The sequence below is a fragment of the Salvelinus namaycush genome, chromosome 34, assembly GCF_016432855.1.
Source record: "Salvelinus namaycush isolate Seneca chromosome 34, SaNama_1.0, whole genome shotgun sequence".
Taxonomy (NCBI): Eukaryota; Metazoa; Chordata; class Actinopteri; order Salmoniformes; family Salmonidae; genus Salvelinus; species Salvelinus namaycush.
In genome coordinates, this window is record NC_052340.1 from 11,950,459 (window position 1) to 11,972,997 (window position 22,539).

Below are 22,539 nucleotides of genomic sequence, written 5' to 3' on the forward strand. Positions count from 1 at the left end.
ATATTTTTAACATCATCCACATAAGAGTCATAGCACAATCTTTTGTATGATCTCTTATACACTATTTTAGTCCCAGCTCTTTGTAACTTTGTCTTTCCTGGATATAGCCACTATATTATCAACACTGCATCCAATGGGTACGGATACAGCTTCAGAACGAAGTTCTACAGTATTAGTAAAAATGTGATCCATACATGTGGATGATGTTGTTCCTGTAGTGTTTGTAAACACCCTGGTAGGTTGATTAATAACCTGAACCAGATTACAGGCACTGGTTACAGTCAGAAGCTTCCTCTTGAGCGGACAGCTTGATGAAAACCAGACAATATTCAGGTCCCAAAGAAAGTAGATCTCTCTGTTTACATCACATACACTATCATGCATTTCATACACATTTTCTAGAGACTGACTGTTAGCACTTGGTGGCCTATAGCAACAACCCCAAAGAATAGGCTTTAGATTAGGCAGGTGAACCTGCAACCACAACACTTCAATAACACTTGACATGAGATCTTCTCTAAGCATTACAGGGATATGGCTCTGAATATATACAGAAACACCTCCCCCATAAGCATTCCTGCCTCTTCTATAGATGTTATATCTTCATATTCCTACTGCTGTATCATCAAAATAATGATCTAATTGAGTCTCAGAAATGGCTGTATGCGCTTATACAGTATGTGAACGTTATCTGATGTGAGCAAGTTAATGATTTCATGAACCTTATTTCTAAGGATACATATATTAATATGGGCTATTGTCAGCCCTTTCCTGGGTATCTTATCAGAGATAGACTTAATATGTAAAAGGGCAAACAAAGCAAGAGAAAAAAATGAACATTCAGCAGACCATTAATCAGTTGGTGTGTTATTGTTGGCAAAATATGCAATTATTTGGAAAGGCTACATTTATTTCTCTCTCTCTCTCTAGTGGGATGCCTTCCTCTATCCTCCTCTCTACAGGTTGGAAAGGTCAGAGACAAAGCATTTGTGTTATCGCTCTGATTTTTTTTATGAGTGTATTATAACACTTCTAACATATTGTGGTTATTGATATTGATGCTGCAATAGCTAATTGACTGTGTCTGACTGTCCTCTGTGTGTTTGTGTGTGGGTGTGTTTGTGTGCGTGTGCTCTCAGGTCGCTGACTGTATTCAGGACTCTCTGAAGAGTAACGGCGGTGTGCCACATTCTGGCTGTGACAAACGGAAAACAGGTGACAGCGCCTACCTTATCTCTTATCTGACATAACCTCCCTCAGCTGCACAGACGCACTAGGTCACACAGTGCACTTTCTACCTGTATTCACTATGACATTGTAATGCGTCAACATTTTGATTTAGTTTATCATGACGATGGAATCATTACTTACTGTACGTGAGGAATATACTTTTACATTTGACTATAATGCTGTTCATTATTTCATCCATTGAATCAATCTTCCATTACAAATATTCATGGAAACACCTGTCACTCAGGCAGATAGGTATGATTATGTGTATTTTGATAAGATGAACATGGTCGGTGTTGAGCAACCAGTGTTGTGTTGTGTTGTGCAGATGATGCTGTCAACAGGCACCGGGGTCTCCTGAGAGAGCTGCAGGAGCTAGCCCAGGAGGGTCAGTCTGACTACGGTTATTAGCTAATACTTTACTAGTGAAGTAACCAGGGACGGACTGGGATCAGAAATTGGTACACAGTGATATGGAATGTCAAAATATACTGATTTATTAACAGAATCAGTCTAATTGTTGCAATAGCTTTGCTATGCTATGTTGGTTTTAGAGTCAGGTAATTAAACATGTAAATAACATGTAAATCAAGATAAAATCTTTATAAACGTGTTTTGTTGTACTTGTTGTAATATGCTTTAAATTGTACAGTAACTATCTACCTAAATTTACTTTATTCTTACAGAGAGGGAAAAAGAGAGAGAGTATGGGAGGGAGAACGAGCGATATGAGGAGAACCAGGCTGAGGGAGAGAGGGACAGAGAGGGGAGGAAGGAGGAGCAGAATAATGACAAGAAGGAGACTGAGAAAGAAGAACTGAGAGAGAAAGAGACGAAGGCAGAAGGGGTAGAGGAGGAGGAGAAGGTGGAGATGAAGGACAGAACAAATGAGGAGATAAGGGAAGAGCCCAGACTGGAGGACAAAAGGGGGGATGAGGAAGAGAGCGCCAAAGAGCTGGAGGAGCTCCTCGCAAAGGAGATAAGAAAGATAGGAGAGGAGGAAAAAGAGGACAGGGAGCTTGAGGAGCTGCTCAAGGAGCTGAAGAAGAAAAGGTACGAGTCGGTGAAGGAGAAAGAGCTCCAGAGAGGGTCAGAAGCAGAGGAGAAGAGGAAGAAGGATGAGGAGGAGGAGCAGAAAAAGGGAGAGAAAGAGCAGCTAGATATTCTTGAGAAGGAAGAGAGGAAACACAGCGAGGAGAGGAAGAACAACGAGGTGGAGCTGCTGGTGGAGAAAGGGAAGGTGGAGCGGGAGCTCAAGGAGCTGCTGGAGGAACAGGACAGCATGAAGAATGTGGAGAAGGAGAAAGAGAGGGAGGAAAAACAGGAGGAACTGGAGGAGCTCCTCAAAAAGATGAAACGTGTGCAAGAGGAGGAGGAGCGAGAAGAGGAGGAGAGGAAGAGAGGGAATGCCGGGGATGAGGCGAAAGTGGACAAAGAGAGCCAGAAGGAGGGAGAGATTCACAAGGAATTGGAGAAGGTGAAAGAAAGAGAGAGTGAGAAGGAGGTTAAGGAGCCTCAGCAGAAGAGAGTGATGGAGAAAGCGAGTGATGAGTCGACCCGTCAGTTTGAAAAGGAGAGGAACAGGGACGATGATGACGACGATGATGAAGAAGCAGATGAGGAAGATGAGGATGAAAACAATGAGGATTGGGAAGAGGAGGATGAGGACAAAAAGGAGGATGTTGAGGAGGATGAAGGAGCGGTAAGTGGGCGAGAGTCAACAGGTTTTAGCACAACTGAGCTTGTAAAGTTGATATTGTAATTGTTAATTGACTATGTCTCTGTGTGTGCGTCTGCGTGTGTGTGTGTGTGTGTGCACCTAACACACTGTCTGACCTGTTCTGTGTGCCTACAGGAGCTTCTGGAGATTGAGGCAGAGCTGCGAAAAGTGGCTGCAGAGCTTCGGGAGCTTCACAGGAGTCATTAAGTTCTAAATTACACACACACACACACACACACAGACAGACAGACAGACAGACAGACAGACAGACAGACAGACAGACAGACAGACAGACAGACAGACAGACAGACAGACAGACAGACAGACAGACAGACAGACAGACACAACACAACACAACACAACACAACACAACACAACACAACACAACACAACACAACACAACACAACACAACACAAAACAGACAGATAATGACACAATGCAGCTCTCTCTCTCATGCTATCACACACAGAAACACACACAACTAACATACTTAGTAACATGGTATAATCATAATGCTTTTGATGGGATGTACTTCTGTAAGTAGTTGCATTTTAGTACAAGCATACAGGTACACTTCTCCCCATCCCCTAACTCTCATATTGCATTAAGAGATGATAAGTTCTTTAGATGTCAGTCTTTCTGTGTGCTGCCATTATCAAAGATTGTTTAGTAGGCAAGATTTACAACCTTGCAAAGCTATAGTTAGTCTTCATCTCATGATACGTGGGAAAGAGGTCTCCTTTATGATATGTCTCGTGTATATATTTTGTGCAATAATTAAAAATCAGTGTGTAGGATTTGTTAAGGTCACTGTGGCTTTTAATGTAAGCAATGTATCACTGTTATTTGTAATATTGACATTTCGATTCCTATGATTGATTTCCATGTGTATGTCAACAAAATGCGAGGATTGTGCTATCTGGCTAATGCACTGTTAATAGTAGACTGTTAATGAAGAACTGAGGTAACACTCCAGGAGAATCTTAATTGCAAAATCCGTGCGTCCCCTCTCCTCGCCTCCTTTTCAAAACTCATTGTAAGAGAAGACCAGAGGGGAGGGACATCTGGCTTTCTCATCCAATGGTGTTTGAGAAGGAGATGAGGACGTGAGGAGTATTCAACTGAGATCTTCCCTCAGAAAGAGGTGTGTGACCACGGAAACCTCTTTAGTATTGATGTACACTACCGTTCAAAAGTTTGGGGTCACTTAGAAATGTCCTTGTTTTCCATGAAAACATACATGAAATGAGTTGCAAAATTAATAGGAAATATTGTCAAGACGTTGACAATGTTATAAATAATAATTTTTAATTTAAATAATAATTGTATCCTTCAAACTTTGCTTTCGTCAAAGAATCCTCCATTTGCAGCAATTACAGCCTTGCAGAGCTTTGGCATTCTAGTTGTCAATTTGTTGAGGTAATCTGAAGAGATGTCACCCCATGCTTCCTGAAGCACCTCCCACAAGTTGGATTGGCTTGATGGGCACTTCTTACGTACCATATGGTCAAGCTGCTCCCACAACAGATCAATAGGGTTGAGATCCGGTGACTGTGCTGGCCACTCCATTATAGACAGAATACCAGCTGACTGCTTTTTCCCTAAATAGTTATTGCATAGTTTGGAGCTGTGCTTTGGGTCATTGTCCTGTTGTAAGAGGAAATTGGCTCCAATTAAGCGCCGTCCACAGGGTATGGCATGGCTTTGCAAAATGGAGTGATAGCCTTCCTTTTTCAAGATCCCTTTTACCCTGTACAAATCTCCCACTTTACCACCACCAAAGCACCCCCAGACCATCACATTGCCTCCAACATGCTTGACAGATGGCGTCAAGCACTCCTCCAGCATCTTTTCATTTTTTCTGCGTCTCACGAATGTTCTTCTTTGTGATCCGAACACAAACTTTTTTCCAATCTTCCTCTGTCCAGTGTCTGTGTTCTTTTGCCCATCTTAATCTTTTCTTTTTATTGGCCAGTCTGAGATATGTCTTTTTCTTTGCAACTGCCTAGAAGGCCAGCATCCCGGGGTTGCCTCTTCACTGTTGATGTTGAGACTGGTGTTTTGCTGGTACTATTTAATGAAGCTGCCAGTTGAGGACTTGTGAGGCGTCTGTTTCTCAAACTAGACACTCTAGGGTACTTGTCCTCTTGCTCAGTTGTGGGGCCTCCCACCGGGGCCTCCCACTCCTCTTTCTGTTCTGGTTAGAGCCAGTTTGCACTGTTCTGTGAAGGGAGTAGTACACAGCATTGTGTGAGATCTTCAGTTTCTTGCCAATTTCTCACATGGAATAGCCTTAATTTCTCAGAACAAGAATAGACTGACAAGTTTCAGAAGACAGGTCTTTGTTTCTGGCCATTTTGAGCCTGTAATCGAACCCACAAATGCTGATGCTCCAGATACTCAACTAGTCTAAAGAAGGCCAGTTTTATTGCTTCTTTAATTATCACGACAGTTTTCAGCTGTGCTAACATAATTGCAAAAGGGTTTTCTAATGATCAATTAGCCTTTTAAAATGATAAACTTGGATTAGCTAACACAACGTGCCATTGGAACACAGGAGTGATGGTTGCTGATAATGGGCCTCTGTACGCCTATGTAGATATTCCATTTAAAAAATCTGCTATTTCCAGCTACGATAGTCATTTACAACATTAACAATGTCTACACTGTATTTCTGATCATTTTGATGTTATTTGAATGGACAAAAAAGTTGTTTTTCTTTCAAAAACAAGGGCATTTCTAAGTGACACCAAACTTTTGAACGGTAGTGTATTTCCTATGCTATAACAGAACAAGGGTCAAAATATAATGATATAAAATAATGTTATATAATAAGTTGAGCATGATTGTTCCTTTAGTTATTTTTGTTTGTAGTTTGGGTCACCGAGGTGGTCAAAACTAATAGAAATGGAATGAATGGGAATGTCCGTTCTAATAATTATATTTCTATGGTCAGGGTGGCGCCCCAGCTCTTCTCCCAGCTTTGCACTCTTATCTTAACCAGCCAAGGAAGTCTAAAGAGAGGAGCGACTACACTAAAGCCATTTCCAGTATTTGGTCATAATAATCAATGACTGTTCTAAAACGTTGTTTTTAAGTTGGTAAGATATTGATATTCATCGTCGTCGTTTTTCATAGTTTGTGATCTCCACTGTAACACAACCATGTTGGAATAAGAAATGTTAGGAAACAGTTCCCCCACATTTTTTATCAATATAAGTGCATTATGTGCTATACAGTTGCATGGTTAATAACATAGGTGGAGGAACAACAATAACTGCAATACAAGAATGAGAATAAGAAGTCAGCTTATTAAAACCTATAAAGCTATAACAATGTACATATTAAAAACAAATGATGATGATTTTCTGTAAATGTACTTTGTTATGTCATTAAAATGCATCATAAATAGACTTTTACATATAAACACTCCTTTTCTATCTAACATTAATTTACAATTATAAACTGGGTGGTTTGAGCCCTGAATGCTGATTGGCTGACAGCCGTGGTATATCAGACCATATACCACGGGTATGACAAAACATTTATTTTTACTGCTCTAATTTTGTTGGTAACCAGTTTATAATAGCAATAAGGCACCTTGGGGGTTTGTGGTATATGGCCAATATACCACAGCTAAGGGCTGTATCCAGGCACTTCGCGTTGCGTCGTGCTTAAGAACAGCCCTTAGCCGTGGCACATTGGCCACATACCACTTCCCCTCAGGCCTTATTACTTAATTATATAACACTGGTAACTGTTGGGACTCATAGGAAACTAATATAAAACACATCAACACCATGTAAGAAGTCAATCAGGCTACTCACTACGTGTTGTGAGATTTACTCAAGAATGTATACAATTTCAACATTTAGAAATGTATTAACCAAATGAATTTTACCAGCAAATGGTTGTGGATTGTAAGTGGGATGTAAAGGACAAATTAGTGTAAGTCAACATTTGTAATTGTACTGGCCCAATCAGAGTCCTGCATCTGTGCCTACTGTGTCTTATATGCTACATGTCAATCAATAAAAGCACAGTGTATAATATTTCTCAATCATTGTTACTTCTATAATAGTAGTGGTTGGTTGTCTTCATTCACTGATCACAGTCTCTGTCTATTCATACAAAATCCTGGCACCTATGTATCTGCAAGAAGAAGACCCAGTTTATGAGATACAGTATATTTAAAGGCAACCATTGTCAATTAGGTGTCCTACTTCCAGGGGCTTTCTGGATGTATCAGAGAGGATGAGCCAGGTCAGGGTCAAGGGTCAACAGTGAACCCGCGTCAGAGTTCAGCCTGGGGGGCTGAGGGAGCAAGAGGACATGTTGCCTGGGGGACTTCCAGTTCCCGGGGATCCAATACTGACTCAATGTGACTGAGGAGGGAGGAGAAGAACTGAGGCACTCCCTCATAGCCTGGAAGAGGGGGACGGAAAGATATGGATGATGAGAGAGAACATAACATTGAGTAAGAGTGAGCAAGAGTGAAAGTGTAACATGGAAGCAAATATACAGCATTATAAAGTTACTTTCATGACTGTAAGTCGCTCTGGATAAGAACGTCTGTTAATGACCTAAATGTAAATGAAAGATGGAAAAGCCCAGTGACCTGGGAAGATGCTGATGTTGATGATAGTGAGGGTGTGTGTGTCGATGCTGACGATGACGTCCACCCCGAACAGAGCCATGCCCAGCTCTGCCCTCAGATCCCTCACTGGGGCAAACATGGCCTCACCACTGGGGGGAGGCGACCTCGGCACCTTCTTTTCCAGCTGAGACACAACACCACAGGACAGATGATCAGTTCATCTGTTCAGGGTCCATATTCATAAAGTGTCTCAGAGTAGGATTGCTGATCTAGGATCAGGTCCCCCTGTCTATGTGATCTTATTCTTTATGATCTAAAAAACCAAACAGATCCTAGACCAGCACTACTACTTTGAGACGCTTTATGAATGCGGGACCTGGATAGCACAATACCTATTGTAGACAGTGGGTCAAGTAGAACAGAGTAAAACAGATTTAATTCAATTGTACAGGAATCAGTACCAGTGAATCAAATTTAACATAGTTGATTGCAGTGGTGTAAAGTACTTAAGTAAAAATACTTTAAAGTAGTACTTAAGTAGTTTTTTGGGGTATCTGTACTTTACTTTACTATTTATATTTTTGACAACTTTTACTTCACTACATTCCTATCGAAAATATTGTACTTTTTACTCCATACATTTTCCCTGACAACCAAAGAACTCGTTACAATTTGAATGCTTAGCAGGACAGGAAAATTGTTAAATTGACGGACTTATCAAGAGAACACGTGGTCATCAGTACTGCCTATGCTCTGGCGGACTCACTAAAGACAAATGTATCTTTTGTAAATAATGTCTCAGTGTTGGAGTCTGCCCCTGGCAGTCCGTACATTTCAAAACAAGAAAATGGTGCCGTCTGCTTTGCTTAATATAAAGAATTTAAAATAATTTATGCTTTTACTTCTACTTTTGATACTTAAGTATATTTTAGCAATTACATTTACTTTGGATCCTTAAGTATATTTAAAATAAAATACTTTTAGACTTTTACTCAAGTAGTATTTTACTGGGTGACTTTCACTTTTACTTGAATAACTTTCTATTAAGGTATCTATACTTTTACACAAGTATGACAATTAGGTACTTTTTCCACCACTGGTTGATTGTCATAGTGGAGGTCGTACTAACTGCAGTGAGGTTGGAGAGGACTCTGGCTTGGACACCTCGTGGCTGTTGAAAAAGATTGTCTTACTCTCTCTGGAGTCACAAAACACACCATAGACATTAGGAAGACGTTTTATTGAAACAGATGATTAAAAGCACAGTATAAGAATGAGAAAGAGAGATAGAGAGAGAGAAAAGAAGAGAAACCGAGAGAGGGACAAGAAGAGGTGAGGGTGTGTCCACATTGACCACAGGGTCCAGGGGAGAAGTTCTTCAGCGAGGGCCTCTCCACAGTGAAGTGGTCCTCTCCCAACACAAACACCTTGTGCAGCACGGCACCGGGTTTGACGAAGCTCTGCATCACACAGGGAGGGTGGCCATCTGACAGACCAGCCATACTGAAGATCAGAGACATTTATGGTATGGAGAGAGAGCAGGGACACTAAAGTCTGAAGAACTAGAGGGAGAGCCATGGGCTAATAAACACCAATACACATCTATAGAGAGAAATCACAGTGTCAACAAAGCAGCAATACACAGAGCCACACAAAAAGGCAGAAAATTGAAACAAATATATGGAATATATGGGAAAATATGCAAAAAAGACTCTGAGCAATAGAAAGACAGACAGTCTCTTACCTCATGGGAGCGGGATCCATGAGCCACCCTGGTTTTACAGACTAAGAGGAAGAGGAATAGTGAGGTGTGAGGAGACACAAATCAAATCAAATCCAATGTAATTTGTCACATGCGCCAAATACAACAGGTGTGGACCTTACCGTGAAATGCTTACTTACAAGCCCTTAACCAACAATGCAGTTTTAAGAAAATAGAGCTAAGAAATGATTTACTAAATAAACTAAAGTAAAAAATTAAAAAGTAACACAATAAAATAACAATAATGAAGCTATATACAGCTATGTACAGGTTAGTCGAGGTAATTTGTACATGTAGGTAGGGGTAAAGTGACTATGCATAGATAGTAATGCAATGCTCTACTTCCCGGGCTACCTGGATAAAGCACAAAATAAACTTCAGTTAGTGCTAAACACGACTGCTAGAATCTTGACTAGAACCACATTTTTTAAATCATATTACTCCAGTGCTAGCCTCTCTACACGGGCTTCCTGTTAAGGCTAGGGCTGATTTCATGGTTTTACTGCTAACCTACAAAGCATTACATGGACTTGCTCCTACCTATCTTTCCGATTTGGTCCTGCCATACATACCTACATGTGCGCTACAGTCACAAGACGCAGGCCTACTTACTGTCCCTAGAATTTCTAAGCAAACAGCTGGAGGCAGGGCTTTGTCCTATAGAGCTCCATTTTTTATGGAATGGTCTGCCTACCCATGTGAGAGACGCAGACTCGGTCTCAACCTTTAAGTCTTTATTGAAGACTCATCTCTTCACTAGGTTATATGATTGAGTGTAGTCTGGCCCAGGAGTGTGAAGGTGAACGGAAAGGCTCTGGAGCAACGAACCGCCCTTGCTGTCTCTGCCTGGCCGGTTCCCCTCTCTCCACTGGGATTCTCTGCCTCTAACCCTATTACGGGGGCTGGGTCACTGGCTTACTGGTGCTCTTCCATGCCGTCCCTAGGAGGGGTGCGTCACTTAAGTGGGTTGAGTCGCTGACGTGATCTTCCTGTCCGGGTTGGCGTCCCCTTTGGGTTCGTGCCGTGGGGGAGGTCTTCGTGGGCTATACTCGGCCTTGTCTCAGGGTGGTAAGTTGGTGGTTGAAGATATCCCTCTAGTGGTGTGGGGGCTGTGCTTTGGCAAAGTGGGTGGGGTAAAATCCTGCCTGTTTGGCCCTGTCCGGGTGTAACGTCGGACAGGGCCACAGTGTCTCCTGCCCCCTCCTGTCTCAGCCTCCAGTATTTATGCTGCAATAGTTTATGTGTTGGGGGCTAGGGTCATTCTGTTATGTCTGGAGTATTTCTCCTGTCTTATCCGGTGTCCTGTGTGAATTTAAGTATTCTCTCTCTTTATCTCTCTCTTTCTCTCTCTCTTCTCTCGGAGGACCTGAGCCCTAGGACCATGCCTCAGGACTACCTGGCCTGATGACTCCTTGCTGTTCCCAGTTCACCTGGTCATAATGCTGCTTCAGTTTCAAATGTTCTGCCTGCGGCTATGGAACCCTGACCTGTTCACTGGACGTGCTACCTTGTCCCGGACCTGCTGTTTTGGACTCTCTCTCTACCGCACCTGTTGTCTCTAACTCTGAATGATCAGCTATGAAAAGCCAACTGACATTTACTCCTGAGGTGCTGACCTGTTGCACCCTCGACAACCACGATGATTATTATCTGACCCTGCTGGTCATCTATGAACGTTTGAACATCTTGGCCATGTTCTCTTATAATCTCCACCCAGCACAGCCAGAACAGGACTGGCCACCCCTCAGAGCCTGGCTCCTCTCTAGGTTTCTTCCTAGGTTCCTGCCTTTCTAGGGAGCTTTTCCTAGCCACTGTGTTTCTACATCAGCATTGCTTGCTGTTTGGGGTTTAAGGCTGGGTTTCTGTACAGCACTTTGTGACATCGGCTGATGTAAAAAGGGCTTTATAAATCAATTTGATTGATTTATTGATAATAAACAGCGAGTAGCAGCACTGTAAAAACAAAGAGAGGGGGGTGTCAATGCAAATAGTCCGGGTGGCCATTTGATTAATTGTTCAGTAGTCTTATGGCTTGGGGGTAGAAGCTGTTAAGGAGCCTTTTGGACCTCGACTTGGCACTCCGGTACCGCTTGCCATGCGGTAGCAGAGAGAACAGTCTATGACTTGGGTGACTAGAGTTTTTGACAATTTTTTGGGCCTTCCTCTGCCACCGCCTAGTATATAGGTCCTGGATGGCAGGAAGCTTGGCCCCAGTGATGTACTGAGCCGTATGCACTACCCTTTATAGCGGCTTACGGTCGGATGCCGAGCAGTTGCCACACCAGGTGGTGATGCAACCGGTCAGGATACTCTCGATGGTGCAGCTGTAGAACTTTTTGAGGATCTGGGGACCCATTCCAAGTCTTCTGAGGGGGAAAAGGCGTTGTCGTGCCATCTTCATGACTGTCTTGGTGTGTTTGGACCATTCTAGTTTGTTGGTGATGTGGACACCACGAACTTGAAACTCTCAACCCGCTCCACTACAGCCCCGTCAATGTGAATGGGGGCATGTTCAGCCCTCCTTTTCCTATAGTCCACGATCAGCTCCTTTGTCATGCTTGGCCACGCAGTCGTGAGTGAACAGGGAGTACAGGAGGGGACTAAGCATGCACCCCTGAGGGGCCCCCATGTTGAGGATCAGCGTGGCAGATGTGTTGATGCCTGCCCTTACCACCTGGGGGCGGCCCGTCAGGAAGTCCAGGATCCAGTTGCAGAGGGAGGTATTTAGTGCCAGGGTCTTTAGCTTAGTGATGAGCTTTGATGGCTCCCGAGTTGCACAGCGGTCTAAGGCACTGCATCTCAGTGCAAGGGGCGTCACTGCAGTCCCTGGTTTGAATCCAGGCTGCATCACATCCGGTCATGATTGAGAGTCCCATAGGGCGGCACACAATTGGCCCAGCATCGTCCGGGTTTGGCTGGGGTAGGCTGTCATTGTAAATAAGAATGTGTTCTTAACTGACTTGCCTAGTTAAATAAAGGTTCAAAATAAAAGAAAGGGGGGGGTTGGAGGGGCGCCATGTGTGACTGACGTGTTTTCCGTTTGCTCCCGCAGTATTCTTAAAGTTTATGTGAATTTTGCAGCAGAACTGTATTTTCAAATATTCGTTTGGTGATCCCTTTCCGTAAAAACCAAGACTACTTTGCTTTCGAATGTCAGCATGTCGACGAAACATAAGGCCAAAAACATGACTGAGAAAACCCGGCCTACAAGACCCACTCTCATCACCGCCCTCTCCTGAGTCTGAGGGCTCGGGGACTCACACTTTACCCGGGGTTGCGGCTTGGCCTGGCGGCGCTGAAATGAACGTTCTCGAGGCCATCAAACTACTACGCTCTGAGATAGCTGGAATGAAAACGGAGGTAGTTGCTACGATTGAGGCCCGAATACAGGAGATTTCTGATACTTTAAAAGCAGATCTAACCATCCTGCGGAACGAGACGGTGCCAGCAATCACATCACTCAAAACAACAGAGTTGCACACTACAACGATTGCAGCACTGGAGACCTCCGCTACCAATGTCTCCGACTTAACTACCTCCCTGGAGGCTGACGTGAAACGCCTGGCTGCGGATTTGAAAAAGGTGCAGGAGAGTTGTGTGAGTTTAGAGGGATTCTCTCACCGCAATAACCTGAGACTGGTATCGGTCCCAGTCAGCGGGAATGCCTCGCGCCACGGATTTCGTTTTTCTGGGCTGCTGAAGGATGTTTTTGCCTTGGATGAGAAGCCCCTGATTGATCGTGCCCACCGGTCGCTGCGCCCAAAGTCCCGGGATGGTGAGAGGCCCCGTGACATAATTCTTCGAGTGCACTTTTTCCATGAGAAGATGGAGATTCTCCGACAAGCCCGCAAAACCACTGAGCTTTCAAGGACAGAGCTTCTCTATCTACCAGGACTACTCCCCCACTGTTTCCAGGCAGCGCGCAGCTTTCGGGCAGGCCAAACGACTACTACGGGACCATCCAGGTGTGAAGTATGGACTGCGATTCCCGGCCCGTTTATGGCTATCTCATGATGGTAAAGACTACACATTTGAGTCTCTGGATGAGGCTATGGCTCACATTCAACGTCACATCAAGTAGTCTTGAACTTGCTCATAGATCAGCAACTGTTGCTTGCAAACTGTGGATAGTAAGTAGCCCACCTGTGGTACAATAATGTTTAGTTATAACATACTATTCTTGTATAGTTGGGGAGTTGGCGAACCCATTCTGGCTTATTTGATGTGATCTAATGTTTTGATCATCTAGTGTGCTTGCCTTACAAGCATTCAGTCATTTTAATTTCATTGTATTAAGGTTTTACTTAACTCCTGTGTGTCACGTTCCTGACCTGTTTTCCTTTTTCTTGTATTTATTTAGTTGGTCAGGGCGTGAGTTGGGGTGGGCTGTCTATGTGTGATTTTCTATGTTGGGGTTTTGTGTTCGGCCTGGTATGATTCTCAATCAGAGGCAGCTGTCTATCGTTGTCCCTGATTGAGAATCATACTAAGGCAGCCGGGGTTTCACGTGTGTTTTGTGGGTGTTTGTTCTTGTGTCAGTGTTCCGCCACACAGGACTGTCACGGTAGTTATTTTGTATCGCATATTGTTTTTGTTAATTATTAAATCACTATGGAAACTAGCCACTCTGCGTATTGGTCCGATCCGTCTCGCCTCTCCTCGTCCGAGGAGGAGGATTACGACTGCCGTTACAGAAACACCCACCACCAAAGGATCAAGCGGAGTGGTAAAGGGCAGCGACAGCAGCAACAGGGGACACAGGACTCGTGGACTTGGGAGGAGATCCTGGACGGCAAAGGACCCTGGGTTCAGCCAGGAGAATATCGCCGTCCCAAGGCGGAGTTGGAGGCAGCAAAGGCAGAGAGGCGCTGGTATGAGGAGGCAGCGCGGCGACGCGGTTGGGAGCCCGAGAGTCAGACCCAAAAATTTCTTGGGGGGGGGGGGGCACACGCGGAGTGTGGCAAAGCCGGGTAGGATACCTGAGCTAACTCCCCGTGCTTACCGTGGAGTGAGAGGGCGTCGTACTGGTCAGACACCGTGTTATGCGGTGAAGCGCACGGTGTCCCCAGTACGCGTGCTTAGTCCAGTGCGGGCTATTCCACCTCGCCGCACTGGTAGGGCTAGGTTGGGCATCGAGCCGGATGGCATACATGGCACCAGCCTTACAAATGGTGTCCCCGGTTCGCCAGCATAGCCCAGTGCGGGCTATTCCACCTCGCCGCACTGGCAGGGCTACGGGGACCATTCAACCTGGTAAGGTTGGGCAGGCTCGGTGCTCAAGAGCGCGTGTCCTCCTTCACGGTCCGGTTTTTCCGGTGCTACCTCCACGTACCAGCCCTCCGGTGGCAGCTCCCCGCACCAGGCTGTCTCTCCGTCTTCTCTCTCCAGTTGCTCCCACCTGTCCAGCGCTGTCAGAGCCTTCCTCCTCTCCAGCGCAGCCAGTGTCTGAGCTGCCTGCCTGCCCAGCGCTGTCTGAACTGTCTGCCTGCCCAGCGCTGTCTGAGCTGCCTGCCTGCCCAGCGCTGTCTGAGCTGCCTGCCTGCCCAGCGCTGTCTGAGCTGCCTGCCTGCCCAGCGCTGTCTGAGCTGTCTGCCTGCCCAGCGCTGTCTGAGCTGCCTGCCTGCCCAGCGCTGTCTGAACTGTCTGCCTGCCCAGCGCTGTCTGTCTGTCCCGAGTCTTCAAAGCCGCCCGTCTGTACTGAGTCTTCAAAGCCGCCCGTCTGTCCTGAGCCTTCAGAGCCGTCTGCCAGACAGGAGCCGCTAGAGCCGTCCGCCAGACAGGAGCCGCTAGAGCCTTCCGCCAGACAGGAGCCGCTAGAGCCTTCCGCCAGACAGGAGCCGCTAGAGCCTTCCGCCAGACAGGAGCCGCTAGAGCCTTCCGCCAGACAGGAGCCGCTAGAGCCTTCCGCCAGACAGGATCAGCCAGAGCCTTCCGCCAGACAGGATCAGCCAGAGCCTTCCGCCAGACAGGATCAGCCAGAGCCTTCCGCCAGACAGGATCAGCCAGAGCCTTCCGCCAGACAGGACCAGCCAGAGCCGTCCAGCCAGGACCAGCCAGAGCCGTCCAGCCAGGACCCGCCAGAGCCGTCCAGCCAGGACCCGCCAGAGCCGTCCAGCCAGGACCCGCCAGAGCCGTCCAGCCAGGATCCGCCAGAGCCGTCCAGCCAGGATCCGCCAGAGCCGGCCAGCCAGGATCCGCCAGACCCGGCCAGCCAGGATCCGCCAGAGCCAGCCAGCCAGGATCCGCCAGAGCCAGCCAGCCAGGATCCGCCAGAGCCAGCCAGCCAGGATCCGTCCCTCAGTCCGGTGCTGCCCCTCAGTCCGGAGCTGCCCCTCATTCCGGTGTTGCCCCTTAGTCCGGTGCTGCCCCTTAATCTAGTGGGGTTAATTTGGAGGAGGCTACGGAAGAGGGGATTGACTATGGTGGGGTGGGGACCACGACCAGCGCCAGAGCCGCCACCGTGGACAGACGCCCACCCAGACCCTCCCCTAGACTTTATGCTGGTGCGCCCGGAGTTCGCACCTTAAGGGGGGGGTTATGTCACGTTCCTGACCTGTTTTCCTTTTTCTTGTATTTATTTAGTTGGTCAGGGCGTGAGTTGGGGTGGGCTGTCTATGTGTGATTTTCTATGTTGGGGTTTTGGGTTCGGCCTGGTATGATTCTCAATCAGAGGCAGCTGTCTATCGTTGTCCCTGATTGAGAATCATACTAAGGCAGCCGGGGTTTCACGTGTGTTTTATGGGTGTTTGTTCTTGTGTCAGTGTTCCGCCACACAGGACTGTCACGGTAGTTATTTTGTATCGCATATTGTTTTTGTTAATTATTAAATCACTATGGAAACTAGCCACTCTGCGTATTGGTCCGATCCGTCTCGCCTCTCCTCGTCCGAGGAGGAGGATTACGACTGCCGTTACACTGTGTTTCCAGGCTGTCTCATTCACCTATTCAGTTTGTTTACATAGTGACTCAAAATATTTTAGGTTATTTGTTTACTGCATCCGTTTGTACCGACCCGGTAAGCAGTAAATGTTCCCGAGGCTAAACATTTTGGGGGGTCTTCACTTCAATTTGAAAGGTTTTGAATTTCATTTATGCCCAGCAAACGTTCAACGCTAGTGTTTATGCTCCCAATTGGGATGACACAAGTTTCATTTCTTCCTTTTTATCTGCTATACCCAATTTAGATTCTCATTTGTTGATTTTAGGGGGGAATGTCAACTGTACAATGTCCCCAGTTCTTGACAAGTCCTCACGAAGAACTACAGGCCCATCTAAATGTGCCCTACTTATTCAATCTTTTCTTCAGAAATATGCTATGTGTGAGGCCTGGCGTTTCCTACACCCTACAGATAGACAGTATTCCTTTTATTCTCATGTTCATCAAACATTCTTCTGCCTAACATTCGGCGGTGTACTTACGAGAGTATTGTTATTTCTGACCATTCACCATTAGTGCTTGAACTAGTTTCCCCAGCGACCTCCTATGTGTTATCAATGGCGTCTTAACCCCATTTTACTCTCAGATAAGGAGTTTAATTTCTTCTGAAATCACCTTATTCCTAGAAACCAATTCAACGCCAGGTATGTCCTGCTCTACCATATGGGAGTCTCTCAAAGCATACCTACTTGGCCAAATTATTTCTTATACAGCCAACCAAAACAAAGCTCGCTCACAGCGACTTCGGGACCTGGGCGAAGCCATAGCCACATTGGATGAGAAGTATGCTACGGTTCCTTCCTCTGATCTGCATAAAGAGCGCCAACTACTCCAATCTGAATTTGATGAGCTTTCTACCAGGCAAGCTGAACAGTTACTCTTGCGAGCTCGGTACAGAGTGTATGAACAAGGCGACAAGGCCAGTAAACTCCTTGCACATCAGATCCGTAAATCTGAGGCCTCACGTTTAATCCCACAAATAAGGACCCCGTCTGGTGCCACCACAGTTATACATAAAGAGATCAATGATCAATTCAAACAATTTTACTCTGCGCTATACACCTCTGAATCCCCTCAAGACCCTTTGCATATTGATTTCTTCTTCAATGGCTTGAATATGCCTTCAATTGATACAGACTCCCATGACTGTCTAGAAGAAGAATTTACACCTGAGAAGATTGCAACAGCAGTGTCCGCAATGAAAAGTGGTAAATCACCGGGTCCGGACGGTTTTCCAAAACGACAGGACGTTTTCTGGTCTGCTTTGCCCATTCTTGTCTCCATTATTTGCAGAGTGCCTTAATACCTCAAAGCTACCGCCTAGTCTTTATCAGGCTTCAATTTCATTACTATTAAAGAAAAACAAAGACCCCCTGGAATGTGGATCCTATCGCACAATCTCGCTTTTAAACTGTGATCACAAAATCCTAGCCAAGCTTTTAGCCATCCGTATGGAAGGCTCGCTGCACCAAGTAATACACTCTGACCAGACTGGCTTTGTGAGAAATAGGCATTTGTTTTTCAGTATTAGACGCCTTATGAATATACTGTACTCCCCAGCGTCGGGGGACCCGGAGGTGGTGGTCTCACTTGATACGGAAAAAGATTTTGACTGCGTTGAGTGGGACTACCTAACAGCTGCCCTTTATAGATTTGGCTTTGGCCCCAAATTCATTGCGTGGATAAAGATTCTTTATTTTTCTCCCATGGCTTCGGTACGGACTAACAACTTGTCCTCTGACTATTTTCCCTTGCACCGCGGATCCAGACAGGGTTGTCCACTCTCTCCCTTGTTGTTTGCTTTGGCAATCAAGCCTCTCGCCATTGCACTATGCTCTAATGATGCCATTCAAGGTATAATCAGGACGGGCTTAGAGCAGAAAGTCTTGCTATATGCTGATGACCTCCTTTTGTTTATCTCCAACCCTGATACCTCATTGCCACGTGCCTTATCTGTTCTTAAAAGGGTTGGATCAATCTCAGGGTACAAGCTGAATCTAGGCAAGAGTGAGCTTTTTCCTGTAAATAAGGCTGCTTTAAATTGTTCTTTTACAACTTTTCAGTTTAGGATTGTCCGGGATCAATTCACCTACTTGGGAATTAAAGTGACAAGGAAATATTCAAATTTGTTTCAGGAAAACTTTGTTGCTCTAGCAGACAGTTTGAAACAATCTTTTACTTCTTGGAATTTGCTTCCTCTTTCTCTTATTGGAAGGATTAATGTCATTAAAATTAATGTGTTGCCCAAATTTTTATATTTATTTCAATGTTTACCCATTTTTATTTCAAAATCTTTTTTTAATTCACTGGATCAAACATTCATGTATTTTATTTGGGATGGCAAGGTACCACGGATTGGTAGAAAACATTTACAGAAGCATAACGCTTTGGGTGGTTTAGCTCTACCAAATTTTCAGACATTCTATAGGGCTGCAAATTTCAGAGCCCTTTTGTACTGGCTGCAGACTGATCCTACTGGCCCTAGACCATTCTGGGTCCATATGGAGTCTGAATCGTGTAAACCTGCTGCACTTTCTTCTGTGTTGTGCTCGTCTCTCCCAGTGTCCCTAGGCAAAAGGTGTGTCAACCCAATTGTAAAGCAGTCTCTTAAAATTTGGAATCAGTCCTGTTTAGCCTTTAGCCTCCGAGGCTTTTCTCTATCAGGCCAAATCAATCAGAACATTTTATTTCCTCCATCTTTGAATGATGGGGCTTTTGCCATCTGGCACTCACTAGGCCTCTCCTCACTAGCCCAATTATTCTTTGATGATACATTTGCCTCTTTTGTTCAGCTACAGGAAAAGTTCAACCTCTCCCAATCCCACTTTTTCCGCTATCTCCAGACTAGGAATTTTGTCAGAGCTAACACACCTGAATTTCCCCATAGACCTGCGAATACAGCTATAGAGAACATCTTGGAGCTGAACAAGCTTCCTAGGGGTGCAATTTCAGATGTATATGCAATCATTCATGACTTACAGAACCCTTCTTTGGTGCCTTTAAAGACTCGATGGGAAAAGGATTTGGGGGAGGAACTTGGATGACACCTGGGAATCTGTGCTGCACAGGGTGCATTCGTCCTCTTTTAGCACTAGACACAGCCTCATTCAATTCAAGGTGGTTCACCGTATCCACTGGTCCGGGGCCAAACTTGGAAGAATATTCTCTGATTTTGATCCTACCTGTGTCAGATGTAAAACGGAACCAGCCACACTGTTGCATATAATTTGGGGCTGTCATAAACTGTCAGGTTGCTGGGAATTAATATTTAAATGTTTCTCTGATATATATGACACTGTTATAGATCCGTCTCCCCTTACAGCCCTTTTTGGAGTACTGCCCATAGGTACCCCCCTGTCAAGAATTCAGTTGGACACTGTTGCTTATACAACTCTTTTAGCTAGATGGCTAATACTACAGAACTGGAAGATGGCAGCTCCACCATCCTATAAATATTGGGTGAGAGATGTGTTGTTCTCTCTGAAACTAGAAAAATTTCAATTCAATACACGTGGGAACACCAAACTGTTTTATGAGGCTTGGGCTCCATTCCGGTCTTACTTTAAACAGTCCATCCTCTGATGGCATTCGTATTAAAACAAATAAGTCTGTATTTGACTCCCCTGTGACTTAAGGGTTGGATGAGGGGGGGGGGGGGGGGCATTAAGGTTGATGTGCTTATTGATTGTGACCTGCGGATGCCTTGTTCATCTTGCCCGGTCAGAGACTAAAATGTGAGCTTGTTTTGGCCTGTTAAATTTTTTTTATTTTTTTTAATAAAATTATTATTATAAATGTTTTTCTTTTAAAGCATTGTAAACTTTATTTTTGGTCCAGTGGATAGTCAGTCTGTGGCCATGACTGTCTGTGAGTGGCTGCATTTCTCTACCCCTTATCCCTTGACTGTTTACAGGAACAATGATGAGGTGTTTGCTCTGTCCCTGTACTACAGATTGCCCTTTAACCTTTGTATCCTTCTGCCTGATGTGTTCAACTTATCTAAAGTACGGTATCTTTGAAGCAATTTTTTCTAGTTGAGTATATTATTTATATTGTTTTGTGTTGTCTTGTGTGTAAAACTGAATAAACAAAGTTTTTAAAAAAGAAAAGAAAATAGTGATGAGTTTGTGGGCACTATGGTGTTGAACACTGAGCTGTAGTCAATGAATAGCATTCTCACATAGGTGTTCCTTTTGTCCAGGTGGGAAAGGGCAGTGTGGAGTGGGATTGAGATTGCGTCATCTGTGGATCTGTTGGGGCGGTATACGAATTAGAGTTGGTCTAGGGTTTCCGGGATGATGGTGTTGATGTGAGCCATGACCAGCCTTTCAAAGCACTTCATGGCTACCGACGTGAGTGTTACGGGGCGGTAGTCATTTAGGCATGTTACCTTCGCTTTCTTGGGCACAGAGACTATGGTGGTCTGCTTGAAACATGTAGGTATTACAGACTCGGTCAGGGAGAGGTTGAAAATGTCAGTGAAGACACTTTCCGGTTGGTCAGCGTATGCTCTGATTACACGTCCTGGTAATCCGTCTGGCCCCGCGATCTTGTGAATGTTCACGCTCTCCATCAGCTATGGAGAGCGTGCTCACACAGTCGTGTGGAACAGCTTGTGAAGTAAATACAACACTCAATCTTGTGGGACAGTTTCCCAGTCACAGGTTAAGCCTAGTCCTAGACTAGAATCACTTTCAATGGACAATCTCCATTGAACATGCTTCTTGTTCCAAGACTAGGCTAAATCTGTGTCCGGGAAATCGTCCGTAAATGTCTTTAAATTAGATAAAAGGAGTTTGCCAAAAACTGAATCACCATTGCCTGGTGTGGAGGCTCTGAAAACAACAAGATTAGTTAGTATGTTAATGTGTTTGGGTGTAGACAGTCCCTCACTGACTCAGAGGGAAGCTGAGGCCCTTGCTCTCCACGTCCTTCTGGATGACTGACAGGTCACTGGTGCTAATCTCCAAGTAGGGAGGGCTGCTGATTCACCAGTCTACAGGGGGGAGGGATCAGGAAGAGCATAAGACAGATGAGAGCTTGGCTTGGCAGATGTCTAGAGGAGGGACAGTGAGGCTACTAAACTGTACTTCTCAGGGAGTTCTGGAGCTGGCTCATAATCTGTTTGGAGGCAAAGCGATCCAGTAGCTGGCTCATTGCTGGAAGGGGGTCCAGAAGAACAGTATGGGGATGCGCGGACACATAACCCTGAAACACACAAACATATACTTTAGTATGATAAAATACTACTGTTGTACCCAATTAAATGGGCCCTTTTACCATACCTGGAAGTTGTCGAGGAGTTGTTGCGATTGGCTGTCGTACTCGGCCTCGACAATGACATCAGAGAGCTTGTGTACAATGTCCTCAAAGGGTCCTTGAGACCAATGGCTGACTGAGATCTATCTGTATCAGGAGAGAAGTGTGAATAAAATATCCTCTGCCTCAGGCACAACTTGATGTGTAAACATTCAAATGTAATGCTATGACATGCACTTGTGAGGCAAACGCTACAGCTATTGTTCCCCTCTGTTTGAGAGGTGCTCCAAGCAGCTGACTGCAGGTGGCAGTGACTGAAACAACGAACAAGACATCTGAATCTGACAAGACAGTGACAGAGACAGACAGGAAAAGAAGGAGTAAGTGAGTGAGTGAGAGAGAGAGAGAGAGAGAGAGAGAGAGAGAGAGAGAGAGAGAGAGAGAGAGAGAGAGAGAGAGAGAGAGAGAGAGAGCGACAGAGAGAGCAAGAGGGGGGGTTAATGCGTGTGTCTATGTGACACATATTAACATACAAACATTTTTTGAAACTCATAGTTTCATAAATACCATCCATCATTCAACTGGCATAACTTGTTTCCTAACTACACTATAAAGCAATTACTAATGTATCCCTCACATGCCTACAGATTGTATTTTTACAACCTTATAATGACACTATTCTCATGTCTTCCATCCTAAACCTAAGAACATAATGCAATGTAATGGAAATTGACTTACCTCAAACACCTCAACACCATGGCTCTTGACCAGAGGGAATTCAATGTTGAATGAAAATGTTAAGAGACAATTTGTGACAGTTATACCGAGGAGAACCCATATGAGTAAGGCTGCAAGAGATGCTCCAATGTAGCCTACAGTAGTATAAGTTTAAACTTACGCACAAAGCTCAGCAAAAGCAACCAGATGAATTTGTCTCTGTCTCTTGTCGCTCAGACATAAACCTACCCTGCGCCCAGACATTTGGGCAGAGGAGCAATGCCTAGGATGGTTGGACAAAGGGTAGGAAATACTG

General features: G+C 45.1%; 1 pseudogene; it reads right to left on the reverse strand.

Annotated features, from left to right (window-relative positions):
* Window positions 1-7,245: 7,245 nt before the first annotated feature.
* LOC120029172 lies at window positions 7,246-22,487 on the reverse strand (annotated as a pseudogene).
* Window positions 22,488-22,539: the final 52 nt, after the last annotated feature.